Source organism: Phalacrocorax aristotelis, chromosome 4, assembly GCF_949628215.1.
Source record: "Phalacrocorax aristotelis chromosome 4, bGulAri2.1, whole genome shotgun sequence".
Lineage (NCBI taxonomy): Eukaryota > Metazoa > Chordata > Aves > Suliformes > Phalacrocoracidae > Phalacrocorax > Phalacrocorax aristotelis.
In genome coordinates this window covers 53,721,418-53,737,209 of record NC_134279.1, presented here as the reverse complement: position 1 = coordinate 53,737,209, position 15,792 = coordinate 53,721,418, and the positions used below count along the sequence as shown (strand labels likewise).

Here is a 15,792-nt window from a genome sequence, read left to right as displayed (position 1 = left end):
GATGTGATGTCATGAGATTGGGTTGTTTATATATATGTAACTGTACCTTCTTCTCTCTTTGAATGGTCAAGAACTCCAAATATAGGTCATCTGTTGCATTGAAATATATCCTCTGCATCTTTCATGAAATTAAAATAAACATTTTTCTTATTTTTTTATTTCATTAAAACACCTGCCAGAAAGTTTTGGGAATATTTGGAAGTTTTATTTTTTTCAATGAATCTGGAATAAACAAGGTGAGAATGGGTTTAATTTAGTAAAAAACCCCCCATCTTTATAAAACATTTTAACAACATCAATGACAAATCAATTATTCTCTATCTTATGTGACTCACAGCCTAGACTGAGATCAAATCTTTTTAGTAGAGCAGGCACATCTTGAAGACATTCCATTTTTGCTAACCATTGAATTTTTCTGGCTTTAGTAGTTCTGCAACTAGAAGTGCTCAAAGGCTGGACACAAATACTGGTATTTCAAAGCAACAGAGAATATGATTTTGTCGCAGAAGTTATACATCTTTCAAACTTTTCATTATGTTAACTTGACTACATCAAAAGGGTTTGTTGAAATTTTATCTAAAATATAGACATGCAGTTTCAGCATGTGACCTTAGTTGTCACTGATTGTGTAGAATAAATTCTGCTAAATACACAGATTCACAGCTATATGTCTGCTCAAAAGGGCCATAGTTTCTCTCTGGAGAGAAAACTTTGCATGAAAATTAAATTATTGTTTTGGATGGAGTAATGAAAGCAAAAGCTGCCAGGTAATAAAAGGGCCCTAGGGGAGCTGGAGGAGCAGGGACTATCTGTACAGTTCCAGTATACCCATCCCCACCACGCCCCCCAGCTCGGGCTTCAGCAAGTTCAGCTCTTTTTGCAAAGAAATTGGCAGAAAGGTTCCTTAGCATGCAACAGCTAGAAAGAGGCAACTGGCACATGCTTGCCTTTCCTGCTTTCCTCCCTCTTAATTCTGCAAACAGGTGATTATGGAAGTCACAAATCAGCAATACTATTGTCCTTTCTTGTCCTTCCTCTCCCTTAAGGCCACATCACCTCCATGATATGTTAGTGGTCGGTACTTTGGAAAATCAGTTTGATTCCTTCTTCCTGCAGGTGCTGTGACTCATTTGCCTGAACAGTGCTCTGGAGGACACAGATGCTTTACTTGGTGCTCACTGCGGTACTTTGCTCCATGCTTACTGGAATACTTTGAATCAGAGCTCAGTCTTGGGTTTAAAACCTACAGATTTCGAAGGGACATACACGTGAGTGACTGTTGAGGAACACAGCTAGATTGTCTCTTTAAAAAAATAAGTATTCTGATGCAAAAGCTGCCCATTGGAGAAAAGAAAGAAGAAACAGAGAAACAGTATTATCAAAACAATAAATAGACAATATGCACCAGTCCCCCAACACCATCTCCAGAACTTGAGTTCATGACCCCTCGGTCCTTTGTAAATGGATGTGCATTCCCATCTCTGCTTCCAATATATTATCAAAGAGTTATCCAAGATGTCCTCATGCACTGTTTCATCCCTATTCACCTTCTGGTACAAGTCTGGAAAGATTCCTACTGACATAGAAGGATTTTGACTCCAAGTCTGTCTTGATTATATAGTGTGCAATATACTTCTCACTGGCTGACCTTATTAGCCCTGATAGATGTCTAGGGGGCAAAATGATGATGGTGCTCAGGAAAAAACCTGAAGCATTGCTGTACTGAATAACAAAAAATCATAGGCTGGTCCTCCAAGGCATGATTTAAAACCAAGGCAAAACATGCTGGGTTCTTTCAGTGCCATTTGGTGGACTTTCAGGTTTTGCTTGCTTCACGTGATGATGGTTATCTGCAATGGTGAGAGCTAGCAATGCACTGTGTACAAATGAAAGTGAAGAAGCTGTGATGCCAGCAGCTGGGACTTCTCCATCCAACGCAAAGACATGGCAAAGCAATCTGATACAGTACATAGCCAGTCCAACTCTCCTTCTGCTAGCACAGAAGTCCACAGGAGTTCACAAAAGATTTTAGGGCTGCTTCTCCAGAACTTCATTCTCTGGGAGAAAGTAGTATTATGTGCATATTCACCTGATTTGGCAGGGAAAAAAAATTCCTTCCTTTTGTCTTTTTCAGTTTGCTAGTAACTCTGTAAAAATGAGAATCCCAGAAGCTGTTGCTAAACAGTACTAGAGTTTTCCTGGATGAGGTTTAATAATTAACAGTAATTTGACTAAAACCAAGAGAAAGTTCAAGGGCTATACTCAATAGGAGATCCAGGAACTGCCTTCAGTCTCAAGTATTCACACCTATAAAGCAGAACTTCAAGAAATGGTGATTAACTTCTATTTTTCTCCCCCATTTTCACAAAGGCCAGATTTATAATCTGCTTATATGCAGTCATTTGCATGTAAGAACATAAATACCCGTATTCCCCTATCAGGTTGAGTTGCTTGTCTGCTTTTTGTCTTCTGCAGGTTCAGACATCTGTGTGTACACAGTCGCAGGTGTATGTGCAGGGTCTGGTTTAGATCTGATACTTCTTTCATCTCATCCATTCCTAGGGAGGCAGCATTGAGCATTTCATATCTCTGGAGTCCGTTTCCTTTAGCGGCTCCTTGTCATTTCCTAGCAGGATTTGTCTCTGTATGTGAAGGCACAGCTGGAGAGGGGTGGCGTTTGTCCTTTTTTTCCTACAGCTACCCAGTCTGTGTGCGTGGAATCTGTCAAGGAGGCTGCAGGCCTGGATCACAATGCGGAGCAGTAGAACAGGGTGACCTCAAACTCTTCCCAGGACACAAATCATCTCCCTGGTTTAAATTTTGTACTTCTTGGGGTTTTAGATGTATATTCTTTTTCACTTTTTGCTTCTTGGAAATTAAGTTTATAAGGAATGGAGAACTGAGAAGCAAAACTGTGTTTTAGGCTAATGAGAAGTGGCAGGAAAAGGGCAGAAGCACGTCCACAGGTAGGGAAGGTGCTAGAGATAAAATGAACCAAAGTTAAACCTTGCTCAAAGTTTGCAGCAAAGGAGCAGCTGCAGGTAAAGAAAGGGCAACATCAGAGGCAAAGCTGGTGTTTATACAGCAGCTGTGAAATCAAGGGCAGATACTAATAGACTTCCTTCAATTTGTATCACACTATAGCCATCATTTAACAATAATGTTAAATAGCACTGAAAGCTGAACTTAAAATGTACTTTTCTAGACTGATTTCACAAAAACTCCCATCCAAGCTGTGATAAAGCTGGCACTATTTATCAACAGAATGAGGACTGGGTCCTCTAGGAAGACCACATCTTACCATGGGAATCTCTACCTTTGTTTGCTAAAGGCATGCTGTCAAAATGATACCTGCTTATTTCCTAAAATGAGCTAAAAGTAGCTTGAGGATTACACCTGTCTTTGTCAATTTCTGTCATTAAACAACTCCCTGTCTCCGGTTTCATGCTTTATTCCCTGCTGGTGTCTAAAGGATGCATGCTGACAGCTGAGGAAAGCGACTGTTGTGAAACACTGGCACTGCCTGTGGGGCCGTGATCAGCAGCAAGACTAACTGGTGAGTCTGGGTGAGTTGTTTTCTTTTGTTTTGATCAATCATTTAGCATGAGAAAAATGTGGCTTTGGCGGATCTGGCACTGCTCACTAATTGGGCTGGATGTGCAGATTGACTAAAGCACATGCTTATGGTTTGGGAGATCCAAGTTCAACTCTGCCATCTGCTTGAAGCCTTGTTTTCCTGCCATCCTGGTTGTGCAGGCTCTGGGTTGAGCAGGGCTGGCAGGTGCAGAGTCTCTCTCACTGAAGCTGTTACACTTTGCATATGGAGATTAAATATTTATTAGCGCTGATGGTCCTGGGTGTCCCAGCTCCCACCTGGGTGCCCTAGTCACTGCACTGTAATGCTCCCTCTGGAGCAATCAATTCATGTTCAAATGTAGTGTGCGAAGCGAGACCACATCAAGGGGAGAGACTGAAGAAGCTTTTCAGTGCTGCACAACAGTTTGCAAGGGTAAGACAGTCTCCTGGGAAAGGGATGCAGGTACAAATCTCCTCGTACAGAGGAAAGCAGGGCAGAACTGCTGTTTCCTTCACCCTGAACATGCGCTGAGCCTGTGGCTCTGTGGGGTTCCCCTTTGGGTGTGGAGACTTCTCCAGTCTCTGAGCTATGCAAAGGGCTGCAAAAAGCATTTAAGAAGCTTGACCCTACAGGGAGATTTTAAATCCTTTGCACTAGGGTCCTCACCTGGCTACTTTGAGGGATCTCTGTAGATCAGATGAGCTGGAAACAAGTGGAGGAGATACTTGGGAAAAGAGGCACAATACCTGGTAGAAGAAGACGAACTAGAAATAGCTGCATTCTTTTTTGGCTTTTATCAATTCAGGTGAGATGCATTAAAGTATTTCTGGGAGCTAGAGACCACCACAATCAACAGCACAACTGCAGAACTGAATCCTTCCTTCAAAACCTCACAGGCCATAGTGGGTAAATATAGTTCAGACACAAATATGTTTTCAGATGAACAGTGTTCTTTTAAATCTTTTTTTCTCTCTTCTAAGGGTGCCAAGTAGTGCCAGTTTGGAAGTAATTTCTGAAATGTGGACATCTGTCTTCTAGGATCTGTACTGAAAACACCATCTTTTTTCATATGGCTCACCAAACAAGCCATTCATTAGTAACTAGTTTCAGTCTGTAATGACTTTGGGTCTGATTCATAGTTGCAACTCTTGAGCTTTGTGCCATTGTCAGTGGGGTTTGCATTAGCATAAATCTGGGGTGCAGAAGTGAATCTGGCCCTCTTTCTGGTCAGACTAACGATTTACATATGATGTTTCACAGATCGTCATCGATCCCCAGAGCCCTTCTAACGTCTGAGAAAGAAAAAGCTGCAGAATAATATCTACACCATAAAATTGCTCTAAAAATAACAGCTAATCTCCTGTTTGAGATGTTAATTTATAGAAGGAAAAGCTTTGGAATAAACCCCAAACCTTGTAATTAAGTGACTTTTTTTTCTTGAGATATATAAGCAATTCTTCAGTCCTTTGCTGAGAAAGTATGTGCTGTGTTCTGCACCCAGAACTTCCAGAACTAGCTAGAAGGTATTCCACACCAGTCCACATGTAAGAAAAAGCTTTTAATCAGTCTGAAGTAAGGTATAAACAACCTCAGGAAGTTTGGAATATGTTATTAAAACTGTTCTCTAGTATCCTTGTTACAGGGTGTTCTGGCATCATGTCCTTTGGAGTAAGCTTGTTATGTAAGTCACTTGTTGGCTAGCCTCTGATCTGTCCCATGATCGCTCATCACAAAATCACATCCTTTTGTAAGTAGGGTATGAAAAGAAAGACAGTGTGCTGCTGTTCATTTAATGAATCATCTGTCTTGCTTTCCTCCTGTTCTAACCCCTCTGTGTTTCTAGATTTTAACCTGCCTGTGTCTTGGGCATTTCTCTTAGCTTTCTCCAGCCTGTGCCTTGGGCACACCTGCACTCAAATACATCCAGGCTGGCTTTGGGCACCTCCCTGAGTGCTGCATCAGGGATGTGCTGGGCCTTGGCCCTGCTCTAGTCAGGGGAGAGGCTGTGGCACCTGATGGGAACAGTGCACACCAAAGCCGGCTTTAAAAAAATTAAGGAAACTGAACAGCAGCCCCTTTACTCCCCTGTTATAGGGCATGAGCTGAGCCTCCCAAGGAGATGGCCCTCTCCAAGCCCCGCACACTGCCCCATTGCAGGGACGCTGCTGAGTTCAGGTTTTGCAGAGTGAGGTGATGTAGCCATGCCTAAACTGCTGAAACCAAGAGGTATTTAAACGCTAAAAAGGGAATGGGGCACCGAGATATCTGTGTTTCCAGCTTCCAGTCAGTGCCTCTGCCTCTTACCTTACATTTGACATATTAAACTAAAGGATGTCACAGGCAGACCCTGTGCCTAGGGAATTTTGAAGATCAACATCAGTCTTGGAAAATGCTCCAAGGCCCTGTAGCTGTGGATGTGGCAAGTGCTGTGTTTATTATTGCTAAGGAAGTACAAGTATAGTGATTACAAGAAAATATGAAACTATGGAAACATGAATATGAGGCATTTATAGTGCTGTATGAGGAAAAGCATCAGGTAGTTATTTTCTTTGATGGCATATCTTGAAATGAATAGGTCCATGTGTTCCTAGGATAACATCTGATACCTCATTTGTTCTCAAGAGAGGTCTTCAAAAGTCTTCAGACTTTTGTCACAGGTCTGTAATTATCTGTCTCTTTAAAAGTTCCTCCCCTCTGCCTTTTATCAGTTGTGCTCCTTACCCTGAATAGAGCAAAGATTGTAAACCACTCTGCAGATTAAGTAACGGGGCTGAAAACAGCTGGGTGATGGGCGCAGCAGAGCATTGCCACTACCAAAGCAAAAGTCGGCTCGGACTTGCAGTGAGGTTACCAGAAGTGCCCAGAAGTCCCAGAATCAGTACAAATTCAGCCTCCCTCAGGGCTTCCTGCACTGCCTATGGGTTCATCAGGTCCAGCAGTGCTGGTGGTGGTGCTGCAGGTGCTGGGGTTTGTGGGGTGCGGGAGCGGCCACAGGAGGAAGAGGAGGAATACAGGGGCCAAGTAAACCTCCAGAAATCTTCCTGTGGTTTCTAAGGTATTGCTAAAGTTTGACACACTTGTGCAGGAGCAACAGGAATAAATACATTGATGGTAATGAGTATGGTAAAGAAACCCGTGAAGGGGACCCTTCCAGTGTTTGCAGATACTTTTTCCAAAATTGCTTTGGAGGTGGAACTGACCCTAAATATTTCTTTCCTCTTCTTTACACAGAGACATGTTTAACACATTGTTTTGAAAGGGTTATTACAGAATCACAGAATCACAGAATGGCAGGGGTTGGAAGGGACCTCTGGAGATCATCTTGTCCAACCCCCCTGCTTGAGCAGGCACACCTAAGGAAGGGGGCACAGAATGCATCCAGGGAGGTGTTGAATATTTCCAGGGAAGGAGACTCCACACCCTCCCTGGGCAGCCTGTGCCACTGCTCTGGCACCCTCACAGGGAAGAATTTTTTTCTCATATTGTGGTGGAACTTCCTGTGTTCCAACTTGTGCCCATTGCCCCTTGGCCTGTCGTTGGGCACTATTGGAAAGAGCCTAGTCCCATCATCCTGACACCCACACTTTAAGATATTTATAGGTATTGATGAAATCCCCCCTCAGTCTTCTTTTCTCCAGGCTGAACACACCCAAGCCTCTCAGCCTTTCCTCATAAGGGAGATGCTCCAGTCCCCTGATCATCTTCGTAGCTCTCCGCTGGACTTGCTCAAGCAGTTCCATGTCCTTCTTAAACTGGGAGGCCCAGAACTGGACACAGTACTCCAGATGTGGCCTCACTAGGGGGGAGTAGAGGGGGAGGATAACCTTTCTCAACCTGCTGGCCACACTCCTTTTAATGCGTCCCAGGATACCGTTGGCCACCTTGGCCACAAGGGCACACTGCTGGCTCATGGTCAAGTGACTATTAAGTGGCTGACAGATGCTATGTCAGGGTTTTTGTTAACAGAGCTGTAGCGAGGGTGAGTGAGGAGCAAGAAGCAGGAGCAGAGAGGCTGGAACCCTGTGTTGGGATGGATGGTGCGGCTGGCGAGGAGCGTGGGTGACTGCGGTGGCCAGGAGGGAGGGCAGCAGCATTCATCACTGTGGAAAGTGGAGAAAGCCTACTCAAGGAACACACCAGCAGAGGGAGAGATGATACAGCACCCAAATATCTAGTCTGTCCTCCTGGCAAGTTGAAGCCCATTGGTAAAAGCTGCTATGGTTGATATATGCTATAGTTATGAACTATCTATTGTCCCTCAGAAATTTAGCATGTGTTAATGATATATTATCTATTACTAAGTACTATCCTTTACATAACACAGAATTTTTCTGCTCTTTCTCTGGCTCTACATTTTGCATCCACTGAAAGATGCAGGTCTGGATCTACTTATTTGCTTATCTGAATTGCTTTTGCTGCTTTTGCTACCACTGCTATAAATTTCCTAGGAAACCACCCCGCAAAGCCTTGGTGGAAATTCAAATCTTTTTGGCTGATGGCACCATAAATAACAAGTTTCTTCAAGGTCAGTCACATCAGAGGTGTTGTTCAAAGCTTTTAAAATAGCTAGCCTAGTGCTGAGTCAAACATATTTTTCTTGACTTGATTTGTATTAAAGGCCTGAGCTACAAACCTTACTCAGGCAAAATGCACATTTCTTTTAACCAAGCACTTGACTCCTGTTGTGTCCTGGTTTTGCTTGCTTTGGTTGGATTTGGAAATCAACTTGCATAATATCCTGACCTGCACAGACAGTGGGACACTAACCTTTAAACCAGCCACCCTTGCTCACCTAGTACAGGTAGCAGTTATCACAACAGATACTGAAGCAGCAGGGAGGGAAACTACCTGGCCACAACCAGCTCCTGAACCTTGGGCACAACAGAGTAAGGTCATCTTTGGGACCTGCCCATTCTCCTGGTACAGCAGGGTGGATTTCAAGGCTGCAAAGGTGGCCTTAACTGCATGTAAGGATACACCTTTCCCCAGTGATATGTAAGATTGTCCCAGATGAAGAGAGTGTTTCACTTAATACTTGTTATCCTCATGCTTGGTACCAAGGGGCTTGGGGGCATAATTACTGCCATATGGTACCAGTGGGTTTCCACAGGTAATTAACTCCATGAACTCTGTCTGTTCAAGCAACTCTGCTTGCCAAGAGCAGTCAGATCCCTGTCAAAAATCCCACCCCAAACTGGAGTTTGCAAATCCAGCCCAGCTACCTTGTCCGTGGCTAATGCGTCTTCCAAGACCCTGAAGTTTTCTCACTATACCAGAAGTTGCTTGAAATGTAATTTTCAAGCAGGAGGAAAGAGCAGGAGGGTGAAGGGAGGCAACAATAAGTGAGGTGAAAAATGAAGGTGGCCCGTTCATGCAGCACAGATGTTCCCAGAAGGTCCCGCAGCCCCTGGAGCTGTTCTGACCATAGGACTGGGCATGGTGCTGGGGCTCCTGAGCTCTGTGACTGTGCGGAAAGAGCAGAGGATCTGGCTTGACTCTCAGATTGGTGTTTACAGGGCAGGCAGAGGAAAAGTGGATGTTATACTTGAAATGTTATGAAAATCGCTGAGAAATAATGCCTGTAAGAGGCAGTTCTCAGAGTCTATTTCTGTTCACAAGGGACAAAAAGGCATGCAACAGAACCAAAAATTCTGCAAATCCATTTCCTTTTATTTTATCACTGCAAGGTTCACGAACTGAAAGAGGAGTTTGAGAAATAAGACTCAGTTTCCAAGTGGAATTATTAGGTTTAACTTTGTTTTTGTACTCAAACCTATTTTTTTTTTTAAGATAAGCTTGGATTTTTCCCTCTATACAACAATAGTTAAACATGATACTCAGTTGCTTGGCTGAGAGACTGATAGGATTAAAATCTAAAAATACAAAAGATAGAAACCAGATTGTGTTATCTAAAATATACATCCTCTCCTGTCGTGCTGGTAACTTAGGTTCACACAGTGTAAACAGAGAACTAACAAGCTCTGGTATTGTCATTTGGGCTAGGGTTTTTTTTTAACATAAACTACCTCGAAGCAGCTCACAGAGCTGTCTGAGAGATCAGGTACATAGATTTCAACGCGTCTTCAGTCCACAAGAGTTTGATTGATATAGTACAGTACTGCTATTCATATAAATATTTGAAGTTGGAAAACACTTCTGGTTTTAATTCTGTTTTAAAAAAGCCAGTTTAAGCTAACTTCCCATAGCAGAACAGTTCTTTCACACACACACATCTCTGCGTGGCTCTGCTTTGTGTATGTATCTGTAGAACCCTGCCATGAATGATAGGTTTTGTATAGCTACTTGGCCCTTGTTGTTTCTTACAAACCAGCAGGAAGGTGGCAGGGGCCTGATCCAAAGCCAGCTGATTTTGCAGAGCCCCCATTGACTTTGGAGGACACTGGATAAACAGAGTTGTAGGACTAGTCACTTTCTAGGTTTCACATATTTCTAGGGAATTCAGTTCTTCTGCTCACAGCTCATGCAATCTGCCGTCCCAGCACAGCAGTTAGAGAGGTGACTGCCATCACGCCAAAGGGCTTGGAGACCTCATGAATTCATACAGCAGCTTTTTTGTTGCATTCATTGCTTTCTGAAAACATAATGGTTTTTTTTTTTTTTTGTTGTAGTTTCCAACTAGAGAGGCCTCTCATAAAAAAATATCTGAGAGAAAGGAAATGGGGACACTGCAGATTCTTGTCATCCTGGGGCACGGACAAATACAGCGAGCAAGAAAACCCAGAAGAGAATTGCCAGCAAAGTAGGAATTGCAACTGACATTAAAAATGATTTCTGAGATTCTTGGCTTGACAAATTAAGAACTGGAAACCATGTGAAGAAGCTGCAAACAAAGAAAACAACATCTAAATGTCAGAAAAATCAAGCAGCTGATTCCATAATCAGTGAAGGCAGAAGACGCAGCAAAGTCAAAGGCACGAGACAAAAATGGACTCCCAGGCTCTGGGATATGCCTGTTCTTGAGTTTTTGTTTTTTCTTCTAGCTTCTCGGGTTCTCTAACAGGACTTCTCCTTGCTGACACTCTAGCACTGAAAATACCACCCTCCTTGTTACCAGTGGCACCTACTATGGCACTAATGAGTTCAGTTATCACAGACACGGAGGAGTTGTCTGAGCTATTCCAGTCCCAGCCTTGTAAGGACCTTCAATTCAGGACTAATAAACCCATGCACCAGCAGAAGTCAGAAGCGGTTTTTCAGATGCAGCTCATGTGCCAGCCATAACTGGATGGCTGCAGAAGCCAGTGACAAATGTGACTCACCATCCATGATGCCACTCCCAGCATGGCAGGGAAAGGCTTGGAGATGCCACCACCACCTGATGTGTGTCCTCCGGCTTCTGCCAAGTGTGTTGGGAGTCGCAGCCCAGCTCCCAGTGAGGTGGGAGCTTCAAGGGCTTTGCCATTTACCAGCCTCGCTCCTCCATGGGTTGATGTAGCTTTGTCCACAGCTTTTCCAGGGAATTAGAGATTGCCTTGCAGTGGCAGTATTTTCTTTATTTTTTATTGTAGGCGGGATTTTAAACTTTTTTTGCACTGAGTATCTACCCAGCTAGGAGGTAGGAGCCTCCCAGCACAACCAGGATGGTGAGAGCCATCTCCACTGGTTTCACTGTCAGAGTGGCCTTCATCCTTTGTCCTGCATAGAATCATAGAATAATAGAATGGTTTGGATTGCAAGGGACATTCAAAGATCACCTAGTCCAACCCCCTGCCACGGGCAGGGACATCTTTCACTCGATCAGGCTGCTCAAAGCCCCATCCAACCAGGTCTTGAACACTTCCAGTGATGGGGCCTCCACAGCTTCTCTGGGAAACCTGTTCCAGTGTCTCACCACCCTCATGGTAAAAATTCTCTTCGTTATATCCAATCTAAACTTACCTTCTTTTAGTTTAAAGATGTTGCCCCTTTTCCTATCACTACAGGCCCTTGTAAAAAGTCTTTCCCCGTCTTTCTTAGCTGCCCATGCCCACACAAAGCTGGTGATGCACAGAGGAGGTAACAAACGCATGGCAGCAGTGCAAGAGACAAGGCCACCTCACTATGAAAGCTGAGGTGAAACAAGGACACTCGTAATGTTTATTCAAAGCTGTCCAGATCATGTCAGTCATACACCTCTGCACGTTGCTTCCCTGCAGTAGCCGGCTGGTATGCTGTGATTTGCAGCTTCCCTCAGCCCCGCACCTTTGTGCCAGACACCACTTTTCCGGGATAAATTATTTCAGAGTCAGGAAGCCTGTGGAAGGAATAAAGGCTACCTCTAGTGAGAAGGGAGGTTGAAAGCCCACACAGAGTGGGTTTGTAGCCTTGTAGTGTCTTCCTGACACTTGCAAGTGAATATAATTTCAAAGTTTAAGATGGGAGGCTGTCTGCTTTAACTTAACCTTTGTGACTTTTTATTTATTTGCTGTTGTTTTTTTTTAATTCTGGCTTATCCAGGTGGACCCAGCCTATGCATTAGCTTGTTCCTGTTTGCCTGTGTCTTAGCTCTATAATTTAAGACTGTTTTTCTTTACAGGAAACGGGAAGCTGTGGAATGCAAAATATCATTTCAGTAAAAATAATACTGCCTAACAAACCCCAAATGATTTAGTGTATGCAAAAAAGCAGATACACCAGAAAGACTCACTTGGAAACAGTATTTGGTGAAAAACTTTTTTTGCACACTGCATTATTTAAAGTTAGGTGGATGCAATCCAGAGAGGCTGACTTGAGTTGGCAGTTTGTTACTCATCACTTATTTCCCAGCCATTGTTCCAAGCATACACAAAATACAAACAAATTCACCCTGCACCGGTGTCCCCAGCAACCCTTCTGCTTCCAACACAGTCAACCTGAAGCCATTACCCTATATAATACAGGATTGCCATGGACAGCATGAGGTCCAAGGAAAGTAGGCAGCTGCTTATCCTTTGGGACAGGTTACAGGTGGTCTAAAAGCAAATCTGAATGTATCAGCCATTACTTCTTCACTGGTGAGAAATCTTTCTTCTTAAAATGGTAGGAAGCTACTTCTTTTAGTATTATATTGAGGACTGAGAACTTAATAGAGAAGGCAATACAGAGTGTTTCTAATTACCTAGAAGGCAAGTTAGTGGTGGGGTAGGTACTGGTCTGCAATATATGGCTGCGGTCTAGCCATGGCACCGTCGCGTTTCGCAATAACTAATTTGCTGTAATTTATTTCACCTCCTCAGCGATCTGCCTGCCCCCCCTTCCCTCCCTGCCTCCCCATGAAAGCATAGGAGAAGCAGCTCAGCTAATCAAATACAAGATGAGCCAATTTGTGAATATTTTCCATGGGCAGAGGTGAAAATTGCTGCACTGCGATGTAGAGAGGGCAGATCCTTTCAGTTTGGGCTTGGGTGTGTGGCACAGTTATCACCCCTGAATGCTTTGCGCTTGCAAGCGCTGAAGGTTCATGATGATGACAGCGGTTTGCCGTTTGCAGTTCTCACATCAGCTTGCCTCCTTCATCCCCCAGGCCCCAGGAGAAGCAGTGCTGGTGACTTGGCAGAGATGGTGAGTGGCAGAAAGGGCCTACGGCCAAGCTGCCCACCAGCTGTGCCCGGCAAAACCTTATGTGCCAGGACGTCTTCAAGAAAAGCAGGGAATCCGTTTGCAAGCTATTAGTTCATTTAAGCTGGAATTAGTTCCTCATGGCAAACTTATTTGCACTGAATAATTCCACCCTCACCAGTGAACAGTTAGTTTTGTTTGTATACGGACTGCAGGAATGAATCAAGACTTTCAGCATCTGTAACTGCGTTTTGGCCATGTGGAGTAATTAGAGAAAATATACTAAATAAAATACGCTTTACCTTGCATGTTGCAGAGTCTTCCCTTCACGGATACAATTACTTTGAAATGCAGTGATAGGGTAACATTGTTCTGGCAGAAACTCTCCACTGTAAGGTTATCAGGTTGACTTGAAGCCAGCACACAGGGACAAGAAGTCAGCCCAGGTTCCATAGGACTGGGAGCATCCCTCAGAGCCCTACGGCCCTGGTTTGCTTGCCAGGGATGTGTGTGGTGTCACAGCAGAAAAGAAATGAAAAAGAAGCTGTGAATCCACTAACAAGCAAGGTAACCATACCGAGCATATCTCTGTGATGCAGCTGTGTCAGTTTGGGGAAGATATTTACATTCAATCCATGACAAAAATCTAAAGCACACTACTGTGTCTGTAGTAGAAAAAAAGAATAATTTTAATAGTCCAGGTAAGAGAGATAACACCTTATTTTATTAATAAAGAAAAAAATCTGTAGAGACATTTATATGAATGCTTATAATAAAATATCAGTGGGAAAGACATAGGCCATTAATATAGCAGATCACCATTTGTGCTGACCATAGCATCAGTCAAATACAGCTTCCTCAGAGAGTGTTTGGCATCACAATTTTGTTTCCCCTGGACATCATCTTTATGTTTTGAAAGAGGGAAAAGAAAAACCACTTTTGCCTGCTGTTGTCTCATGGCTGCCTTATGCTTATTCATTTAATTTTCTTGTTTTCCATATTTCAAAGTAAATGCATTCTTCCTGATAGTGCTTGGTTCTTGTCATGCACCGGAAAAAGATTACTGCTGGCTGGTACCTACCTTCTCTTCTGCTGAAAAGGAGCCCAAACCAGCAAAGCCTTGCACCTGCGAGTAATAATTACTCAAATAAATGGGATACTGCACAGAAAATACTAACGCGAGTAAAGATTGCAAAGCCAGTTTTGCCCTTGTGAAAACACTCCTGAGCCTGAACAGGAAAAGGCAAAAATGCAAGCTGAGAGAAGAAAAACTAGGAATGAGAAAAACGTGAATGCTGGATCTTTAAGTCCCAGAATCTACCTCCTGTACAGAATTTGGAGGTAAACAAATTGCAGGCATAGATGTTATGTCCACAGTTAAGCATTGGCGAGTTAATGCCATTTAGCTACTTCAGCGCTTGATATGTGGGTACGACCGGATAATTGATGGTTACTTTATATCAGTCACACCTGGTCATGAGCACTGGCTGTGAAAATTACACCTTGGTGTTTAAAATGCCAAAAGCAAAAGAGATGCTGGCATCAAGGTGGCCCCAATAGCATGCCACATTTATTTCAAAGAGTTACAAGTGAAAAACACCCCATCCGTGCCAGTTTCTTGCTTCCAGTGGACCTGGGTCAAGTGATCACCAGGAAGAGGACACTGAAGCACCCCAATGTGAACTCAAGTTTCAAACTAATATTGACTGCCAGAAGCATCACATAAAGTCTGCCGCTTTCACTGAGATACGATTAAAACTCACACCAAGATCACCAAGGGAAGGATGGGATCCAAAATCTGTGGTCACAGGTACTGTTAGAAATTTCAACATTGTAAGAATGAGCTTTTACATCTAGGGATGCTTCCCAGATCCCCAGAGTGCTCCTCACTCCCAAGCGGGAGTGCTACCCTTGTTCAGACAGGGCTGGCTCTGATCTTGCTAAATGATTATCAGGTAAGCTTGACTTGCCACATTTTCATTAGAGTGCCTGTGCAATATCAGTTTGAATAACCGCCCTTTTCATTTTACTTGCAAACAAAATGAGGCTTTTCTCAAACTGAAACCACAAGGGTAGATACAGGCTTTTCAGTAGCCTGTATTTAGTACTACCAAACTGCTCAGATTTGTTTTTCAACCATTTACAATTTCCTTCTAGTTATTAAATGCAAAGCCTTTGTTTAAGGCAAAGTGAGAAAACAAAAATTTGGTTTTGCCCTTGACTAAACCTTTTGAATGGAAATGATGGAGGATCCCACAGGGTTTGGTTTTTTTTTTTTTTTCCCCTTGTCTTTTTCTATTCTTCTTTAAAAATATGACTACAGAAACATCAACAGTGTTTTATCTTGGCCTCTCTGCTTCGGCCGAGGAATGCCTGTAGAAAGCTCGGGAAATGCAGGAGCATTAGGCAAGCTTGGAAGCACAGCTGCTGTACCTCTGCCTTTCCCAGGATGTCTCCACGTCGCTGCAGTGGTGGTGGGTTGAGGTGACTCATGCTGTATCTCACGGGCTGGTCAGGCAGCTGTCAGGCACAACTCAGGTGCTGTTGCTGTTTGAAGGCCTCAGTAAAAACAAGGAAAATCATCACAATCCCACTTTGACCTGATGGTCCTCAGCTATTAGGCTAAGGTACCACTTCAGAGGCCCAGCATGGTGGAAATGGGTGGAAATGAGGTCATT

At 43.5% G+C, this 15,792-nt stretch overlaps 1 long non-coding RNA gene across 1 annotated transcript; it reads left to right on the top strand.

Moving 5' to 3' along the window:
* The first annotated feature begins 2,253 nt into the window (after positions 1-2,253).
* LOC142056941 (uncharacterized) lies at positions 2,254-5,296 on the top strand. Its single transcript, XR_012660488.1, has 4 exons — positions 2,254-2,332; positions 2,476-3,556; positions 4,383-4,483; positions 4,838-5,296. It is a non-coding gene; the product is annotated as an uncharacterized LOC142056941 (long non-coding RNA).
* The last annotated feature ends 10,496 nt before the right edge of the window (positions 5,297-15,792 follow it).